The 21,833-nt window shown below is 28.2% G+C and overlaps 1 protein-coding gene across 2 annotated transcripts in view; it reads left to right on the top strand.

Moving 5' to 3' along the window:
• The window catches only part of LOC125841392 (lon protease homolog 2, peroxisomal), a 369,735-nt gene that overhangs the window by 263,105 nt on the left and 84,797 nt on the right, over nt 1–21,833 (top strand). The window contains exon 1 of one of the 2 annotated variants that reach the window (XM_049520510.1): nt 6,597–6,602. The exons of the other annotated variant lie outside the window; for it this stretch is intronic. The gene's annotated coding sequence lies outside the window, so the exon portion shown is untranslated. Of the gene's footprint in view, nt 1–6,596; nt 6,603–21,833 lie in introns of those variants that run through there. 2 annotated transcript variants of the gene reach the window in all.

Below are 21,833 nucleotides of genomic sequence, written 5' to 3'. Positions count from 1 at the left end.
GTTTTGTGGCGCCTAGTTTTCCTACTAAAAGTATCTTTTCAGCAACAAGATAACGTTGCCACTGATAGTTTTTGGTATTGTAGCGACAAGAATCGCTACTAATATGTACTTTTAGCAGCGGGACAATGTTGTCGCTATTAGTTTGGGCTTTTGTGGCGACTATGTCGCTACTAAATCATTTATTTAAGTGGCGACATGGCCAAATGTTTGTTGTAAAAATGTTTTTTGTGGCAATAAATATCGCCACAAATAGATATTTATTATGGCGACTCCCTGCTGTCGTCACAAATAACCTTTAGTTATGGAAGTAACAGCTACGCCGCAATTGTCGCTGCTATTACACTTTAGTGGCGACTTTGAGTGAATTTGTGGCGACTTTTCTCGCCACTAAAAAGCAGATTTCTTGTAGTGTAGTAAATATCTTCGGGTTTTTTTAAAAAAAAAGGTGGTTTGGGAACTGGCCTCAAAGGACGCGAAGTTGAGAGACTAGACCAGGACGACCTTCGATATGAAGAAGATCTCCTAATGGAATTGTCAATAAATTTGAGTTCTATGGACCCATGGGGAATTGAACGACTCTTTCAATCTGAGATCTTTCAGAATATGACGCAAAAGGTTGGATGAAGTAGACGCCGGAGTAGGTCTTCAACTAATGGTGAGTTTGATATCTTCAATTTGTCTGGAGATAACATGAAGAATTTGGTTTGAATAGTTATTTTGTTCTACTACTCGGTCAATATCAGTTGAGGTGACAAAAGTTGCAGACTTATCACTTTTCTCTTTAAAGGGAGAAGCTTTGATTATTGTACCTGCAATATGGATATTAATTCATTCAAGGGGAGGAGTAATATATTCAACAACCTTATTGGAAGTAGTATACCATTTGTTGATGATGACTTGCAGCGACTCGGTCTAATTATCAATCTTACCTGTCATCTTGAACCATTTGAAGAATTTGATTTCACAACCTATTCTTCTCATGTCAGCCATCCAAGAATCCCTAAATGCTTCTCTTTAGGGAAGAGTATAAGTAGCAACATACCACTTTCTTTTTGTTTGGTTGTCCGGATGAGTCCAAAGTTTATGAAGGATGTCCGGGTCTGGATTGAAAGCATCACCTGTTTTATTATTGCTTTACTTATTGAATTAATTTTGTACTGTAAGTTCATTAGACAATATTTTTAAATCGTATGGAAAACAATCAACATATTTTAAATGATATTAATTTATCCTCTCAAGCAACTAAGATTGTCAAGCTTGAAAATGATATACAAAACTGGAATATACCAGAAGAACCTTTCAAAAAGATTTACCACTTAGGTAATTTCAGTTTTATTACTCATTATAATATTAAGACTTGTGTGTCTACCATTGCTATCAATAATTCCTTAGAAACTATTCATTTGCTTAATTATGATGATACAAATCATTATAAGACTTATTTGCATATTGGTTTGGTGCAAGTGGTTGTTAAGCCTCTTTTCCATAAAGGCCTTGATATTCCTGTTTGTGTCCTCCTTAGAGATGACCGTTTTTTGAATTTTGATGATTTGTTGTTAGGAGTTTTGCAGAAGTCTTGCAAAGTAACCTTGCTAATGAGCCAGTTTACTTCAATTGTTATCCTAACTTTTCAGTTGACATTAATGATTCTAATGTCATGATTCTTTGACTCTAAACGACAAAATCAAAAATCTGAACAGTAAAGCCAAACACTAAATGATTGTAAGGGAGGAAAAACAGATTTAGTAATTTTTCTAGTACTTAATGTAGAATCTCTTTCTATCATAGAGATATAATTATGAACATGTTTGGTCATAAATCATAGAACAAAAGCAATTAATACATTTTGCTTTGATTCAATAAGATTTGTATAAAATTCTTCTTGAAAACAGATTTGTTCTTCTTCATTAAAATTTTTAAAGAACCAATTTCTGAAAGGTTTCCATCTTGATTTCAAGAATTCTTTAAAATAAAATTCTCTTGCTGGTGAATTCGAACTAAAATCAATTTGTTTGTCAGTCATCATAAAATAATTTTTATGTGGAGAGTCCATCTGAAAAATTCATTTCAGAACTGGGTCTGGGCATAGGCCTAGCAATATTATCCCTATCAATTTTAACATTATCACATCTATAATTTTCTCTTATCTGAGAAGTAGATGCTCTTGAGGGAGTCTATATAATATAATCAACATGAGAGATATATGAAGAGTTAGATCTAGAAAGCTTAGAGGTTATGCTATGATTATCAATTCTATTAAGCATAGCCATAGGATCAGAAAATTTAATTTTAACAGTTCCATCACTAAACTGTTCAACTTCTGAAACCTCGTTATTAATATTATTTTTTGGTTGGGCTGCCCCTTCAATAACCCACTCTTGTGGGAAATCAATCTCATCCCACTGAATAGGTCTTCTGGTAACAACCTTTGATTTACCAAAATTAGTTTCTATAAGAATAGTTTCATTTTTAAAATCAATCATTCTACACATTTGATTCAAAGTATGAAGGAGTTTATAATAAATTTTGTAGCAAATGCAAACAACTTCAATTTCAGGCATATAATCATAACCATAAAGCTTAACATTAAGCATTGGAGGACTTAATGAATTCTCATACTATAAAGAGATCTGTAAGTTAGGATAAGCATTAAAATAAACTGATTCATAAGCCACACTAGTTTGTATTGTCCCTATAAGGAATTTCTTTCAATTTTGGTTTCTACCATCTCTTAAAGCTGCTATAAAGCTTTCGAGTAGACCTCTTAAGGTAAAGGGCTTGAATGTCACCTGAACCAAACCCATATGCATTAATCTGTAAATTTCCCTATAAGGGGCCAGATTATTTTTATTTTTTATTTTATTATTATTATTATTATTATTGATTAATAATAATAATAATAATAATATATGTTTTTTACTTAACGTGCACGTGGTTTTCATTTTTGGATTTTATATTACCGTTTTAGTTGATATATATATATATATATATAAAGATAATTTTAAAAAAATCAGAACAATATAAATCTATCAAGAGCATCACTAAGGTCTAAGGAGAAATGGCATTCAAGTGTTTATCTAAGCTTAACGTACACCAGCTGATGTACAAATTTTATAGGCTTTGCAAGTCCATTAATGGGTTAGATATGAAATTTCAGATATAATGCTACTGAGTTGACATACCTGGTTATGCAACAGCCTAAGGAGGGGATCGAAGATGAAGTCGACAAAATCATTCACAAGTTCTTCATTGCATCATTCACCAAATTCAGCGAAATTTCCCCGATTTATTAATCCCTTGGTTGGATTCAACCCTCTTATAATTAGATTTGAGTAAGGATTAACTGATATTAGGATGTGAAGACACAAGATGATTTAAAATGAGAGAGATCTACTAGAAAAAGTCAAATCTAAGCACAAAGACAACATCAATTGAGCAATATCAGAAGCATACCCATTTCTTATCTGTAAAGGCTATGAAGTGGGCTCATTTGGTTGCCCACATGTACCCTTCTTTTTAAATAAAAATTTAAGAGTTTTATTTTTTAAATTTAATTATTGTAAAAAATTAAAACTGACGGATTATTATTGTTTTTTTTTATAAAAAAAAGTAACAATTTCTTTTTAAGAGTTTTCCTATATTTTTGCGTGAAAAATAACCGACGAAAGTACATCGATTTTCTTTCTTAAAAAAATCAATGACAACCCAATGAAGTCTATCGAGTTTCAATATTTTTTGTAGTGTTATTACAATGAACATGAGTTTTTTTTTACTCGTATTTAGTTGAATGAAAAATTAGAAAGTTGATATTTGAGTTAGTCCAAGTAGACTAGATATGGAAAAAAAAATATGTGGTGTTATTTAAATTAACTAATTGTTTTTATAAAAAATTCAACACACTTTTGCCGATTACTTTTTCACACAATAATGTACAGAAACTCTAAAAAATATTTTTTTTAAAAAAAAAAGATGTTCATTCATTATTTTTTAACACAATAATGGCATGTGAAATACATACATCCCACTTTGTTGATTCTTTGAAAAGAAATGTCAAAATGGAACATAAAAATTGGAGTTAAAGAGTTAAAATGAAACAAGATTGAGTTGGAATGTCAAAATAAAACTTAAGGACAAGTTTAAGGATCTGCATATGAGTTTGGCCACTTACTAAACTACTGCCATCCCACTGCACATCATGTCAAGGTCCCACAGCCAATACTTATTCATTATCACTAGTCCACTGCTATAAATAAAACCCCTTAAAGTGTTATTTGCATAATTCACTTAGACACTTCAATTAAGGCTAGTATCTATTAGACACTTTAATATTAATAAATATATNAAAATGACAATTAATACATAAAATCTTGTGCGTGTAATTCACACTCTGTAGCTTAAAATAGTTATGACACCTGGCCCATCGCCTATTACCCAATCTAACAATAAATAAGTACTGTTTTCAACCCTAAATAATTCAACCCCACCTACTAAAACTTTTGCCCGTTCTTCTTCTTCATTAGGCACTCGTCGTTCTCCACTCCTTTAGCATATTACTTTTTGTTTTTCTTCTTATTATTTCTATAAATTATGGGGATTAAATCTATTCGTGAATAATCCGTAGCTTAGCAAAATGATTTTTGAGATGCCTGTGAAAAATAAATCAATGTGAATCATTTTAAAATTAACGGCGATAAGAAATCGAGAATGCTCAAATTAATTATATGAAATTTTAAGATATCATTATCAATAAGCTTAATTAACTTATATTTTAATTTGTGTGGTGATGTCGGTTCAAATTGTCCAGAAATATAGATGAACAGAGTCCGGCTAACTTTCTTAACTTCAATGCCTGAAAATCTTCTTTCTTATTGCAAAATCAAATATAATTAGTAGATTCAGATTATATAAAGAATGAAAATAAATGAAATAACAAAGTTTTAAAAAAAATAATTAAAAAAAAAATAGAGAGTATGGACGAAGAAGACGATGACTGAAAAAGGGGGTGGGGTTGATTTCTTGGGTTTACCAAGAAATTAATTTTAAATAAAAAAATGATTTCAATTATTTTAATGCCAAATGTCAATATAACAAAAAAAGGTACAAGTTCTTAGAAAATAAATAAAAATAAAATGATATTTGAAACATGTTCACGCGTCTAATATCAAGTAAGGTACACTTAAATTGCTACATCAGCGTTTTGTGTTTAATAGGTATATGTTTTAAACAATTTAAGTATTTAATAGGTATAGGTCCTAGTTGAGGTGTCTAAGTGAATTATGCGGACAACTTTAAGGGGTGGTCGATGACTTTAGCCAATAATATAGCTTGAGGACCAAAATCATATATAGGTGCAATGTTGAGTGTGATGTGAAGCTTTTTCGTATAGCCCGCTCGATGTCTGGTATTTATATTAAAGTTTGATTAATTTGTTTTTTCGATAACTCACAAATTATATATAACTCGTTTGATGTCTGGTATCCACATTGAAGTGCGATTAATTTACTTTTTCGATAGCTCACAAATCATATATAGCTCGTTCAATGTCTGGTATCCATGTTGAAGTTCGATTAATTTATTTTTTCCGATAGCTCACAAATCATATATAGCTAGTTATCTAGTATCCGTATTGAAGTTCGATTAATTTGCTTTTTCGATAGCTCACAAATTATATATGGCTCGTTGTCTGGTATCCACTATCAAACTGGATTTGCACCGCGTAGGGTTTATTCTGTTCAAAAACGCTCCATATCAATGATATTTTCATTTTTAGAGCTTAAAATCGAAACATCTGATTAAGGAAGGAACAACTTTATCCGTAGGCTTTATTTCTTGTTGTTTCATCTTTCTGCCCTACTAGTATATTGAAAATGAGAATGTTAGGCTGTGGAGGACACTGGAATTTGCATTATTGTACATTGTACATTATATATATAACATTAAGACAAGTTAATTTGCTGTCCATGATAAGTAATTAAATATACTGACTCAGAAAATAATTTGATTAATTAGGTACATGTTCTTTTCAAATTATTACAAGGTTGTTCTTGCTTTCATTATTCCCTATTGTATACTCAAACAACAAGGTTTTAGATACCATGTGAAGCAAATCATCAACATAATTCATTAGTACTACATTTTATGTCTATTAATATCAATTAATGTTCTTAGTAAATGTTGATATTCAGAACTCAATAAACAAAAAAATTTGACACCACTTTTATTTTTAGAGCATGTTTAAGACGTATATAATTCAAGATATCCCTAGATGGATCCAAGGACATAAACCATGAAGAAATTATATACTCATTGGGTGTTTTGACTCTTTTTCTCGATGAAAATAACGTTTACTGGTAACTTTTCAATCTCGTCTTTGAAAAATAACTATTGTTACAGAGTTTCAAATTCTTAATAATATGGTGGAATTTTACCATTTTGAGATAATGGCTACATTTTAAATTACTAAGTATTGAAAAGTGGTTATTTGTGTATCTTATCCAATTTTCTTTGCAAGTTCTTAAAGGTTAAATGTTGGATTCATGGAATTTTGGCAAAGAAATTTCATCTCATTTTTATTTTTTTTGTTCCCCCCTAGAAAAATCTCTAAAAATCATCAAGATTTGTGGGTTGGCCAACAAACTAATTGTTTCATTTTTATATAGACTGATGGTACCTTGTCATTTTTATATGCGGGGTAAGACTCCGTATAATTTACTTTTGTGGTTGGTTTGATTCTCCCTCAGACTCAGTGTATAACGGAAGTTTAGTATATCGGACTGTCTAGAGTGATGAAACCTTGTCATTTTTTATTTTTTTTACAAATAATTAATGAATGATATTTTTATTTTTAAGTTTCTGTTTTGCTTTATTCTTAGTGTGTACCTTATATTTAAACACCACTTTTGTTGGTGGAGGTACATCTTTATATGCCCATTTTCCCTGTCAAATTCTTTCAATTTCAATGGCCCTCTATATATCTTCACTAAAGCAACATCTACAAGGTCAATATTGGAAGTACAAGTGAAATGGAAAAAGTGAAAACTTAATTACATGAATTATCAAACCCTATCTCTAATAATAAAAAACACGTCTAAACTATTATTTCTTTTGCGAATTTTACAGTACTCAAATTATCATTTTTTTCTATTTCTACATGAACTATCACGATTTAAATATTAAAACACAATCGAAACTTATTTAGACTATCAATTGTTCTCTTTTCCAACATGAACTATCGCCACTTACTCAACTAGGTATCAAAAGAAAACAACTGATAGTTGAAATGTGAAATTCGTGAAAAAGTGATAGTTCAAATATATCGTTGACCTTATTTAATGAAAAAGAAAATAATTGTATTGCAAGTCTAATGTTGTTATATTGACGATCACATAGATCTATAAAAAAAAAAGTGAGGTGACCAATAATTTAATACCAAAACGTGTGTAGAATTGGAGAAGGAAGGTTCAAGGTTCATATATATATATATATATATATATATATATTCTTCCCTTTTAGAAAAGTTTGGGCATGTGAAGAATCATGTCTGCATTTAATTATGGACTTTGCACTATTTAAGATGAGTGAATTGATACATCTTCAGAAAGCTAAATGCTTCATGGCCTGCACTTGCACTTATGCGCGTTACATCAACTATAGTCTATATCACTTTTCGTTATCGTCTGAGATGAATTATACATATAAGATACATAAATAATATATATTTTTATATATTTAGTGACTGTTTTTACTTTAAACAGTTGATATAAGTATTGAAAATATCTTTAAACTTGACATGAATTATTAGTTTCGTCCTTGAACTAATAACAGCTTTAAAAGCACCCTTCTACTTATACTAACTGAACTTAAATACACCCCTAATCTTGCCACATTAATGAAATACACCCCTAAATTCTCGCTAAGTTTAGGAGTATTTTCGACACTTTTTTCGACTTTTTATTAAGAACTTCATTCTCCTGTAAGAGTTTGAGAACACTTACTTTCCCATATAACAAATCAGATGTGTATTTAAGTTCAATATTTATTGTTTTTAAAATTATCAATAGTTCATGGGCAAAACTAATAATTAATATCAAGTTCAATAGTGTTCTCAATACTTCTTTTTGATGGTTACTATTTAGATTGATTCTTTTAGTTAAAACTCCAAAACAAGGACTAATAGATTTAAACTTTTATAAATGTGTTTCTTTAGTCAAGAAGAAGCACTAGCTTTTTCGTAGAGTTGGCATAGGCAAAACCGTACAATATTCCCATCTAAATCATAGACTTAGAAGTCCATTAATGTTACCATTAAAAGATGAAACATTTGTCATTTGTTTGGAGTACAATTATTCTCATCACCAAATTATTTCTCACCGAAAGTACTTTTATAAAAAATAAAAAATAAATAAAATAAGTTGATTTTAGAAGTTTAACACTTGTAAAAAGCTTGACCAAACAAATAAATAGTTAGTATTTTTCTAAATTTATTTATCAAACACAAATTACTTCTGATCAAAAATACTTTTTTCAAAAAACTAAAACATAAGTAGATTTTTCGAAGATTGGGGAAACAAAACAAAATAAATTCCTAATCTTGGACTTCCATCATTTTAGGTATATGAAAATGACCATTATAGAGAAAAAAAAAAGAACACATTGCAAGGGGTTAGTTGATTAGGCCAACCCTATTTAAGGATGGAGATGGATATAATAATAACGATAAAAATCAAATAAAAAAGGCATTCTATAAAGATAAGTTCAAACTTAAAAGGTCTTTCAGAAACAACCTCTTTATCTTCACGAGATAATGGCAAGATCTGTATATATTTTATCCTCCCCATATCTCACTAGTCGAATTTCATTAGATATGTTATTATCATTATATTGTTTATTAATTTAGGATACGTACGTTCTTGAACATTCAACTGCAGCAATAGTTCATGGTTTCCATACTAAATTACAAATTACGTAATTACCGAAAACACTAATACTGATTAATTATATCTCAAAGTAAATGGATTAATACTTGATTAACACGTTGTTCTAATCGATTTGCTTGATTAGGCCAAATGAAGCCAGTACGTTGTTGCTCATAATGGGTCGCATTATACGAGGCGGATCCAAGATAATTAAGCTTTACGAGTTTATTCTTTAGAGCTATGCTCTTAGCACTGAACTTATGCAATACATATTATTCTGAATATAACAAATCAATATCACTTTGATTAATGATTTCAACATAACTAATCCGAATTAATTCGAACATATACCTTATCTTCACATCAAACTACTCCTAACACATATGACTTTGTTAGCCCATTCTTAATATAATGTTAGTTGAGGTGCAAGCTATATGTGTGTTGGTTTTCCTTTGTTTGTATATCTTTATCATTTCATGTCATAGATTTGTTGTCTTCATTCCTACCCCCCACCCCCAACCCCAGAAAGAAAAAACAATTAAATAAATAAATACTATACTATCATTTCTTTTATCATGCCTTAAAGTGATATTCGCACTTTGGCTTTAATATATATATATATATATCAAGAATGAATCTATAGTTTTCACTTGAAGTAATTAATTTCCTCACTTTAATTTATAGGGTGAAGAAAGTTGAATGAGCATGATGAGTGTCGATACTTTTTCCACCTTTGTAAAATGTGCTTTATTAATTTGAGATTTCCCCTTAATTAATTCATTTTGATGATATTATTCTATGATCAATTAAAGATAAGTAAAATCGATCAAACATCATTTTTCTTTGATTGAAGTTTCTCTATAGTATACTAACCCTTAGGGGTTGGCCTGCTGGCAATTGACTTGAGCCTTGGGGTTTGCTTCCTTTCAAGGTCTCAAGTTCGAAACCCACTAGGTGCAAATAATTTCTGAGGGCCATCGGACTGGGTAAAACCTGAATTAACCGTGGTGCACTTGCGGGAAACTCCTTGCTGAGGGCCTGTGCACCCCCGGGATTAGTCGGGGCTCAAAGAGACTCGGACACCCGATGCAAATCAAAAAAAAAAAAAGTTTCTCTATAGTATACTATATGTTTAAGTGCAATGTATGAGAGAATTAAACAAGGAGAATTTTCTTTGATTTTATCTCACCCAAGCCCTTAATTCATTCTTTATTAGAGTTTCAAATTTTGAAAATAAAGTCATTTCTTATAAAGATTTTTTTTTTTTTTTTTAAATTTCATCCCATGCTCAACTGTTCAGATTTGCATCAGAAAGTTTCATATTATATTGGAGGTAAAACGCTTTCTAACAAAGGCGACTCTATATCGAGAAAACTCGAACCTGAAATTTTTAGTTAAGAATGAAGAAGTACTTATCACTCCAACAGAACGCATATTAGGTATTGAGAGCATTTTACTTGCAAATACCAATTGAATATCAGACGAGAAACCAAAAAAGCTCATTACAATTTACAAGACATGCTGACATACATACAAAAGTGACTAGATTTGTTTTGATCTTCAATGTGCTCTTTCATTGATTCCACTTTTACAGCTTACACTAAAAACAACACCTACTCTCTGGACATGTATAGGGGGGTGGGGTGTCATATAGTGGTCAGGTACAATGACTCAAATATTTTGTTTTGTACTGTACCAACATGCATATTTGATGTGATTTACAAGTGAAATTTGAAAAGAATGGAATATAAGCAGATATTATTTCTATTCTGCATGGTGTGATATATAAATGGAATTTGAAAAGAGTAAAATGATATGTAAACGCTATCTCAATTTTATATGGTATATGGTGTGATTGACAAGTGGAATTAGAATAAAATAAAGTATAGGCGACGTTATTTCTATTTTGTGATAGATAAAAATATTTCTGATAGACCTCAAGTAAACAAAAAGTTTGAGAAATTAATATTTTGCTAATTTGCTTGAACTTAACTAGATGGATCAATTTGTCATTTGTTACTAAGCGGGATTAAATATTGAAAAAATTATATAAATATACAACTTGAGATATCATAATTTCTAAAATTCCCTACTATTTAAAAAAAAGAATACAAAAATTTCCTCTCGAATACATTCCTATCTCTTTCGGATACATCGATCTATCCCTTCCTGGATACATTCCTATCAGTGGTGGAGTTAGAATTTTTAATAAGGGGGTTCAAAATTTGAAGAAGTAAACACATGAACTAATAGAAGGGGGTTCAACATTTACTATATATACATAAAAAAATAATTTTAACCATGTATAATTCCACCGAAGAGGGTTCGGATGAACCCCCTGATAGTATGTTGGCTCCGCCCCTGATCCCTATCCTCTCTAGGATACATCCCTCCCATTAAGTAATGTATCATTTGCAATGTATCGGGTAACTAAGAAATGTATCCGAGAGTAATGAAAACTTTGAAATTTTTGTAATTGAGAAAACTTCTGACTAGGATGTAATTAGCCCAGGTGTATCAAATCTCTGTACTTTATACAATAATAAATATGATCCTCTAATTTTATAAAGGAAAAAAAGATCAAAATAAGATTATTTTACATAGGTCAAAGACAAATTTAAACCATTTCCCTTATATAATAAAGAAGAAGAAAATAAAGAAAAAGAAACTCCTGTTTTCCGGTGGACAGTAATGGTATAATTTTAGAGAAGATGAAATTTAAAAAATGTAAAGATAGAGTATATTTGCAAATTAAATAGAAATCCAATAAAGTAGAGTAAAATTATGGGTGATAAAATTAAACCCAATTCATTCAAATCGCCCAATCTGTTTAAAATTGGGCGGGTTAATAACCCACCCATTTATTAGCTCGGTCCATTTCAATCTATTAATAATTGGGTTGATATATAATCTAAATTGGCTCATGAAAAATTTTGTCAAATTATTTTTTAAAAAACTTAATATGTTGTGTATAACTCTAATAAAGAAAAAATAATTTTATAAGGCACTAAAATAATTTAAAAGAACAAATAAAACAATTAAGCTTAGTAAAAGTTGGGTTAAGTCTTAACCCGCAGTGTAACCCATTTTGACCCAAACATCACAGTTATCACCCCTAAATTTACTTGTTAAAAAAAGGGAAGAAGATAATTAATCTATCTATCTATAATAGGAGAGGAAAAAGTGTCACATGTCAGCACTATAAAATTCAACACTTTTAAATTTCAAAAAATATTTAAATTTTTTTTTAACTATGTATAAACAAAAAGAAATAAAAAAAAAAGTGTAACCAACTATTTTAAAATACAATTTAAAAATGAAAGGTAAATTTTTAAATAATAATAATAATAATATAATATGTAATATATAACATAATAATAATAATGTGGATAAGAATGAATTTAAATTGCTAGTCAATTTTCACGAAAACCGTTTATTTATTTTAATTTTAATTTTTTTTATTTTGAGATAAGATTTAAATATATAAGGCAATTGTTTAATAATAATAATAATAATAATAATATATAACAATATAGTAATAATTTGGATAATTATTACTATTATTTTTAAGAAAATAATATTATTTCTCTATAACTTAAAATAGTAGAAAAGAAAAAATGAAATAAAAAACGTTGTGCACAATCATTTTTTAAAATAAATAAATAGGAAAACTACCCACATATTAAAACAAGTCTGTTAAATGAAGATTTACTTTAGTTTTTAAAAAATAAAAATGATTTTAAATGTTTTTTTTTTCAAATTAAGTAACCAACCACGTAATAGTACTATTTTAGAAAAAATGGTAAAGTAGTTATTTTTTGAATTTGAATTTAAAGTGGTTACCTAAAACTACTCTATCCATTATCTCTATTATCTATATATACACAACTAAAGTCAATTAAAAATTAATTGATCTACTTTTCTTCAAATGTGTAATATTGTTTGTTGAATTATTTACATTCTTCTAATCTTCATCTTTTTATGGAGTGAATAGGTAGATTATTTGATGGCTAGCAGAAGAAAATTGAATATATTTACAAATAAAAAAGTTAAAATCCAAGAAGAAGAAGAATATTTATCAAAGTGAAAATCCTCTTCAACGGTTGATATTGTTAGATCTATAATGTTTTATTGTGATTTTTTTAGTTCATATCATTCAATTTGATTTGTTTCTGTCATGTTTTGTACTTAAATTCTTTAGGTCGGATGAGTTTTCAATGTTTTTTTAATTTACATTCGTAATTTTTTAAGATTTTTAGTGTGATTAATATTTTTTTACGATTGTTTTATTTTATTTTTTATAATTTTAGTGAAGTTATTCTAATACCTTTTTATGTTATCATTTTCTATTATTATTTTTAATTCAAGTGATTTTTTAATATTGAATTATTAAATTAGTCATATCTGCACATTTATTAGAGTGTTAAATATACGCATTTATGAATCGTAATTTTTATGGAATCATTAATATAATAGTATTGATAAATATGTAATATAATTTATTATCATAGTTTAAGCATGTTACCCCACTTTCTTATGGCTCTTTAATAATAGACTTGATGGTGATAAAATATTAGAGAATGATAAAAAAAAAATATGTTTAATTTTATTTGCAATTGTATGTTATTCTTTTAATTTAATTTTAGTGAAGTTAATCTAATACTATTTAATTTTATTATTTTCTGTTAATTTTATATTCAATCATTTATATTTACATGTTTTATTATTGAATTATGGATCTATTGTTCTTCAAATGTGTAATGTTGAATTATTTTCATTCTTCGTATTATCATCTTTTTATGGGGCGAATATGTAAATTATTTGATTGCAAGTCGAAAAACATTTGTTTACAAATATAAAAGTGAATTATATTTTTTGATTTAGTTTAAAAGATCAACTGGTAAAACAAATATTTAACTACTTATAGAATTGTGTTTAATTGATGGTTAATGGTGAGGTATACAACCGAATTAAATTTTTCCGCATCTATCTTTATTTGAGAATTATAGATAATGGTAGTGTTAAGAACTTATTATTTAAATTTTTATTTTCTTTATATTTTATCAAATTATTTTTATTATTTGTATTTTAAATAATTATATTTTAATAAAATACAACCTCTAATCTATATGTTCTATCTTTACTGATAAAAATACTTGAAATAATAATAATAATAATAACAATAACAATAATAATAATAATAATAATAATAAATAAATAAATAAATAAACAATAAATTTCTTTTAACTTGAATTAAAATTTTAAATTTTTGTAAACTTTTAAATTAAAATTATTCATTTAAGAAAATACACTAACAAAACAATTTGTTTAATTTACTTGAAAATACAGTTAGCACTTCCCTTTTAAGTTTATCCTCATGTCTTCACTATCCTAGAAACACGGATGCACAGTTTATTTATATAATTGTTGTGCTTAATTTTTTTGAATTCAAGTGCTAATCTTTATATTTTTTTGTGTTTATATTGTCGAATTTGAAAGGTGAAATTTTAACAATTTTGTTCACTATATTAATTCATATCTCTTATTATTATTATTATTATTTTATAAATTTTCAACCTTAGCACAAGATAAATGAAAAATTGTCATAACAAAAATTATAAAATGATAAACTTATCACTATCATAAATATAGAAGGCAATACATTATGTTTATCATAATATTACTTTAAACAATATCACAATTTAGCAAATTTAAAACTATTCACAATATTATATAACAACATTAAATTAAGTTGAAATTTGCGATATATCTATAATTATACATAATATAGTTTAGCAAATAAAGTTCAAATCAACAACCACTCATTTTAATTTGTATGTTTTCTGATACAATTAAAATTAAAAGTTAATATATCCAATATATACATTGAGTAAATCAAATATGGCGGTTGTATTAATTATGATTATTTTTACATTTATGTCAATTTTTTAATTATATTTTCACACAAAATTAATACAAATAATATTTTGAATAAAACATATATAAAATATATCAACATGTTATTTAATCTTATGATATCAAATATTTCATATGGAATGTTAGAATTAATAAATTATTACCATAGTTTTTATTATTCAAACGACATAAAAAGAATAAAGTGCAAACACATAAAATTATTTGAAGTATTTGATGTTTGATCAAGATAAAATAATCATAAAAAATTGTTTCCTTCAAAAAAATAAATTAAAATAATATGTGTATATATATATATATATATATATATACACACACACATTAAAAGTTATGTAATATTTTAATACAATAAACATATTATTAAGTACATAATATATTTTATTATTATTGTAATAATAAATTAAATATATTATTAAGTGCATAATATATTTTATTAGTTATTTTTAATTATAAAATTATTACATTTAAAATTATCCCCGCAACGCGCGGGAACGTATAGTAATTTTCAATGGAAGAAAAGAAAAGCACCAAAATTTAAGTTTTAGATTCCCCAAATCAACCCCGCAATCCCTAACCCCTTCATCACTGATCCCGTTTCTCTACGATCGCCGCGATTCATATTTCATATGGAATGTTAGAATTAATAAATTATTACCATAATTTTTATTATTCAAACGACATAAAAAGAATAAAGTGCAAACACATAAAATTATTTGAAGTATTTGATGATTGATCAAGATAAAATAATCATAAAAAATTATTTCCTTCAAAAAAATAAATTAAAATAATATATATATATATATTACTTTCTGTTGTTTGCAGGTAAAACAGGGTTGCAGATATTATGCATCATTATGCAGTTAAAATTCTACTCTTGTTTAAGATTGATAAAACATTTTTATATTCAAAATATTCTTAAATATTAATGCATTGAAAATATTAATGCATCATAATGATGACTAGTATGCATATATACTTGTTCCATTTCAGAAATTGCTTTATCCATATGAAATAAAGCATTTTTATGCTTCCAAGCTCTTTTTCTTATGTTGTAGACATGTCGTTGAATATTTTTCATTATGCTAATAGCATGGATATGATCATGAATTTAATTCTAGATATGTTGATAGCATGATTATAAGCAAGTTGTATAGACATGAGAAATTCAAGATTATTATATTCCCTATAGGTATTAAGTATTTCTTTCTATGTTTAAGTAAGCATATAACATGATATAGTATGTTTGTAAAATAAATAACATGTAATAAAAAGTTTGCATGTATACCTTCCTTCTTTTTTGTCGATGAACAGTCCTTATCACTACCTCAGTAATTCTCCCTTTAGGCTATGAACAGTGTTTCGCCCTAACGACCTCAGTTTGGCTACTTCGTTACTGTTCCTCCTTAAGGCTGAAGATCGCAACCTTCACTTAAGACTATTAATGGAGTTTAAAGAAGAGAGAAGTATAAAAACCAACTTTTTATTTCATATTATAATTTTTACAATCACACCACACATACTATACTAATACTCACAACATATTAGAAATACTTTTCCCTGGCGGGAGAAGTTACTACTCACTATCTTTCATACTCTCGAAGGTACCTAACATTTTCTTTCAAGTGTTTTTTCTCTCAGAAATGTAGTCTGCCTCTTAAGTATGAAATTTCTCTCCTTTTATAGATAGAAGGAGGGACTTATTACAAAATATATATTTTTAGGGACTTTCCCTAAATTTTACATATTTCTTCTTTGGTCCTTCACTAATTGAAGATTCCTTGTTGGTAAGATGAGGACTTGTCCGTCTTCTTTTGTTGATGGCCGACAAGATGTGACCCTTCTTTTTTATTTTTGGAAAAAGGAAAGATTCCTTTCTTTGTTATTATCTCCATGACGTAAGTGCTTACGCCTTTCTTCTTGTCTTCTTCCATTTGCTACATTATGGATGGTCATGATCTAGCATTATACATGCTAGTTTCCATGTCTTTTCTGTTGCTCCTAAACGATGAAGCTCTATGTCTAAAATTCTTTCTTTTAGTTCCCTTGACTTGGATTTTCCTTTAGTGATTAAAACCCAATCATGGTCTTGATTTATGACTCTGCAATCTTCATTGTAGAATCGTTTAAGAATAACATATAAGGCTTTAATCCCTAAAGCTCTTCTGGTTTGAATCCATTTTTTATTAAGATGTGGAAGTTTTTTGTCCACTCCAGTGACTTTAACATTAAAATCTTTAATTTTTTCAACTGAAATATAGTTGAGTGTTGGGTAATATGCTTGCAAATCTTTGTCTTCCATGGAAATGCTAAAGAACCTGCAATAAATTTCATTACCTTGGGTATAATTCTTGACTGAGTTAAACAATTTTGATGGTAGTTGGATTATTCATTTAGATCAAGTTTTGTATACACACGATCTAAATATAATAATTGAGCAGTAAAGCTTGGTAATTCGTTTGGAAAGATAGATATTCTAGGAAACAAACTTGTAGTTCCTAAAACACCAAATGTTTCTCCATTTTCTTCCGGGAGATTGTATATGTATCTTGTGAATGTAAGATACTCTTCTTCCTTAGGATGCTGTTTGCCAACCTGAAAAGAAGAAAACATTTTTGTTCCTGATGGAACTGGGTTAGTTCTGCTTTCTAGTTTTCCAGATATAATTCTTTCAGCTTTTGTTGAGGATAAGCTTGCTTCTTTCGAAGTATCACCTTCAGTTATTGCTCGACTTTTTTCTTCATCTTTTGATGTAGAAATTGGCATATCCGTGTTTACCATCGAGATGTTTTTGGCACTATGTGTTAGTGGGACATCTCCTGCCACTTTGTTAGGATTGATATTCCCTTTCAGATTTGAATTCTGTCTCGGATGTGTATCCAAGTGTTCACATAAGAGTAAAAATTTTCTCATGCTTTCAGCCTGTGTAGTACTGAGCTAATTGATTTCAAACTGTAACATCTGAGATTATTCAGACAATTTTGATAATTCATCTCTGATTTTGAATAGCTTTTGACTTTTGTCATCTATGGATTCATCCACAGTTTTCATTTTTTCATATATCCTGTTTACTAGGATTTTCGTCTGATTGTCCATATTGGACATTTCTGGAGATAAAATCTGCAAGAAAATTGTCATTTCCTTTAATGTATTCTATAGAAAATGAATAAAAGGACAATAGTACTTGCCATTGATGCAATCTTCTGTATTGTGGTTCAGAAGGAAGCTTGTTAAATATTAGTCCTGAAACTTGGGTATTATCAGTTCTAATAATGAATTGTTTTGGCAAAAGAAAAGTAGAGAATTTTCTAATCCCTCTAACTATGGCCAATAATTCTTTTTCATTTGTCGAATACCTTGTTTCGGCGTCATTAAAAGTACCACTTGTGTACCTGCAAATTTCATTCAAATCGATTTGCAATAATGCTCCCCAATGATAGTCAGATGCATCGGTTTGTAAAACAAGATTATCATTATCTTATGGTAATCTAAGTTTAGGTAACTTAGCACATTCTTCTTTTAAACTTTTAATACATTGTGTGTGTTCTTCAGTCCATCCAAGTCTATTGGATTTTCTTATTAACTTTTGTAGAATATTCCCTTTTTTTGCTAAATCCGGAATAAATCCTCTTGCGTAATTTAAACAACTTAGAAATCTTTGAATTTCTTGTTTTGTTGTTAGTTTATCAAGAAATTCTACAGTCTTTTTTGAAATATGTGATTGGAGTTCAATTCCATTTTTTGAAATAATCATTCCTAAGAATTCTATTTCGTTTTTGTTGATGTCAGCCTTTTTCTAACTTAACACAATTCCATTTTTTAAACAAATTTCTGAAAATTCTTTCAGATGTCTTAAATGTTCTTCATATGTTTTAGAACATATTAGAATGTCATCTATATAGACAATTAAAAATTCTTTTTCTGAAAATATTTTATCCATTTTTCTCTGGAATATTTGTGGTGCATTCTTTAATCCAAAAGGCATGACCAACCACTCATAATGTCCATTAGGNGACAATTAAAAATTCTTTTTCTGAAAATATTTTATCCATTTTTCTCTGGAATATTTATGGTGCATTCTTTAATCCAAAAGGCATGACCAACCACTCATAATGTCCATTAGGAGTACTGAAAGCAGTTAACTGAATTGAGTTTTCTGCTAATTTTATTTGCCAAAATCCACTTTTGTAGTCAAATTTTGAGAAATAAGTTTTTCCTTTTGTAAGGTTAATCAAATTATTTTTATTTGGGATAAAATATCCGTCAAATAAACAATTTTTGTTTAGCTCTTTATAGTTTATTACCATTCGAGCTTTTCCTCTTTTTATTTCAGCATGATTTCTTACCATAAATGTTGGGCTACTACGAGGACTTTTACTCATTCTTATTAATTTTAAGTTGAGTAATTCTTTAATTTGAATTTTAAATTCGATTTTATCATCTTCATTGTAGAGCATGGGTCTGACTCTAATAATTATGCTAAGGTCTTTTAAAGTCAAGATTGCCCTTTCATAATTCTGTTCCCATTTTTCTAATGGATTTTCTCCATAGGATTTCTGTAAATTTTCTTTAATCTTTTTTAGATTAAGACATTTACATGTAATTTTTTTAGATTTTCTAAGTATCTTTTTTTAAAATTTTCATTATCTTTTTCAAGACTATATGAATTTTGTTTTCTTGGGACTTTTATAAAATGTCCACATGGAGTTTTAAGGCTTATCATATATAATGTTTGATGTTAATCCTGAAAGTGTTGTAAAAAATCATTTCCTAATAATAAATCTGTTTCCAGTTTATCATAAGCAAATAATTTATTTATAGAAACAATTTTTGATCCTAAGATTATCTCTACTCTTTCTTTGGACTTTGAAAGTTTTTCTTTATCTCCTGTGATTTCAATCATAGAGATGTTGTTTTTATTCATGTCCCAATCTTTTATTAAAAAAGATTTTGCTAGACTTGCTTCAGATCCATTGTCTATTTGACAACAGGTTGTTATTTTTATATCATAGAAGGTTATTTCTGTGAAAACTGAAACTTAAAAATTGATTTCTTTTGGCATTTATATTTTTGGTATGAAACATGTTTCACCCTTGTATATCATTTCTATGCCATTTTTTCATATACTATAGTCTTCTAATTTATTTAGGAAAAGATTTCCTAGAATTAAATCTTGATCACTTTCATGATTTGTAATATAACATGGTACTGTTATTCTTATTGTATCTAGTTGTATAGGTAAATCTACCATATTTTTACAACTAAAGCTATTTCCTTCGAAGGTTTTATAAGTATAGTGTTTTCCTTCGTATATTGACATTCCATCTAGTAGAATACCTTTCACATGCTTAGCAGTTGCTCCTGTTTGTACCAAGATTTCTTGATATTTCCATTCAATTTCATTGAAAATTCTTCCTTTTATCTTAGTTATATTTGAAGTTTCTAAGATTTTTAAAGGATATCTATTAGATATACTTTTTCTAATGGAATTCCTTCCATATTCTATCGAAAGTCTACGGTTACTAGAACTTCTTATTTCCTGTGTTTTTCCAAACTGAATTTCATATTCATCTGGAATTTGTGCTTGCTGAATTTCTGCTTCAACAATTCTTGCTATCCCTGCACATTCTTGATCTATTTCTATCATTTCTTTGTTTTTATAAACCTTTCCATAGTTTGAGTTTGTAACAATGTACAAAGCTTGATAGTAGATACTTATTATATGATTTCTGGTTTAAATAGATCATTTCTTTTGATCTGGAAATGTAAACTCAATGCGTCATTGAAATCAACATCTTTGAGAGAAATACAATATTTTGGGTAATATGTGAAGAGGAGTTTAGTATAGGCGAGATTTCCTTCAACTATACCAAGATTTCCTTCTCTTGCATTAATGAATTTTTCATCCGATAAATTTATTACTATTGGACAATTGATTCCTTCTTTGAAAGTTGATTTGACTAGTATTTGGATACCTCCTAAATGAACATAATTCATTTTTTTCCTTTTCTTTTCAGAAATTTTCTTAAGAATTTGATCTAACATAGGTTTCGGTAACAGGTTTAATTTATGTTTTTCTGTTGTTTGAGTAATTTCTATTACCTTTTCTATTTCCTGATATTCATGATAGAAAATTTTATCTCTGGCAAACATTCTTTGCATTCTGCTTAATAGATTGTTTTCCATTTTAAGATTTAATTTTAATCCTTGGATTTTTCTGAATGTTTCTCCATCAAAGGTTGCTTTTAAAGCATATCCTCTGTGATCTTCTTCAGTTTCTAAGATTCGAACTGAATCTTCTCTTTCTTGAATTTCTTTACTCATTTAGTTAGAGTCTTCTAAACTGGTTGAGTATTCTTCATAGATTTCATTAAAGAAATCTTCACTATTTATTGATTTTATTGACTCGAGATCAGAATCAATTTCTATTTTGTCAATTTTTGAGATTTTTACTCTTCTTTTGTTACATTCGTAACTTTTATGGCCTTTTTCTCCACAATTATAACACTTGCATTTGTCTGCAGGTTTTGTTCTTGTGAAATCTCTTTTCTTTTTATAGTATTTTTTTCTAGGTACATAATCTTTTCTAGAAAAATTCTTTCTTTTTATTAAACTTTTTTTAAGTTTTCTTTTCTTATATGGCTTATCATTACATCCCCATTGGATGACTGCATTTGTATCCAGACCGTATATCTGTGTATTTATTCTTTTAGCTTTTCTTTGTATGTTATGTGACATACATAATTGACCAAGTCTATTTTTTAAGAAGCTTATTCTTTGACCAAGAGTATCTCCTTTTTTATTTTCTTTTTCATATTCTTCTCAGAAGTAGTTTGCCCAAAAGCCTGGTAATTTTTTATAGTATTTTTCAAGATACAACACCATTTCTTTACCACTATCAAAGATTTTGTAGTAATATTCTTCGAATTCACAAGTGTATTTTTGAATATAACTCATTTTACAAATTTGTAATTTTTATAATTGCTC

The sequence above is a fragment of the Solanum stenotomum genome, chromosome 10 (assembly GCF_019186545.1).
Source record: "Solanum stenotomum isolate F172 chromosome 10, ASM1918654v1, whole genome shotgun sequence".
Taxonomy (NCBI): domain Eukaryota; kingdom Viridiplantae; phylum Streptophyta; class Magnoliopsida; order Solanales; family Solanaceae; genus Solanum; species Solanum stenotomum.
The sequence above is the reverse complement of the archived record's forward strand: the minus strand, read 5'-3'. Positions and strand labels throughout refer to the sequence as shown.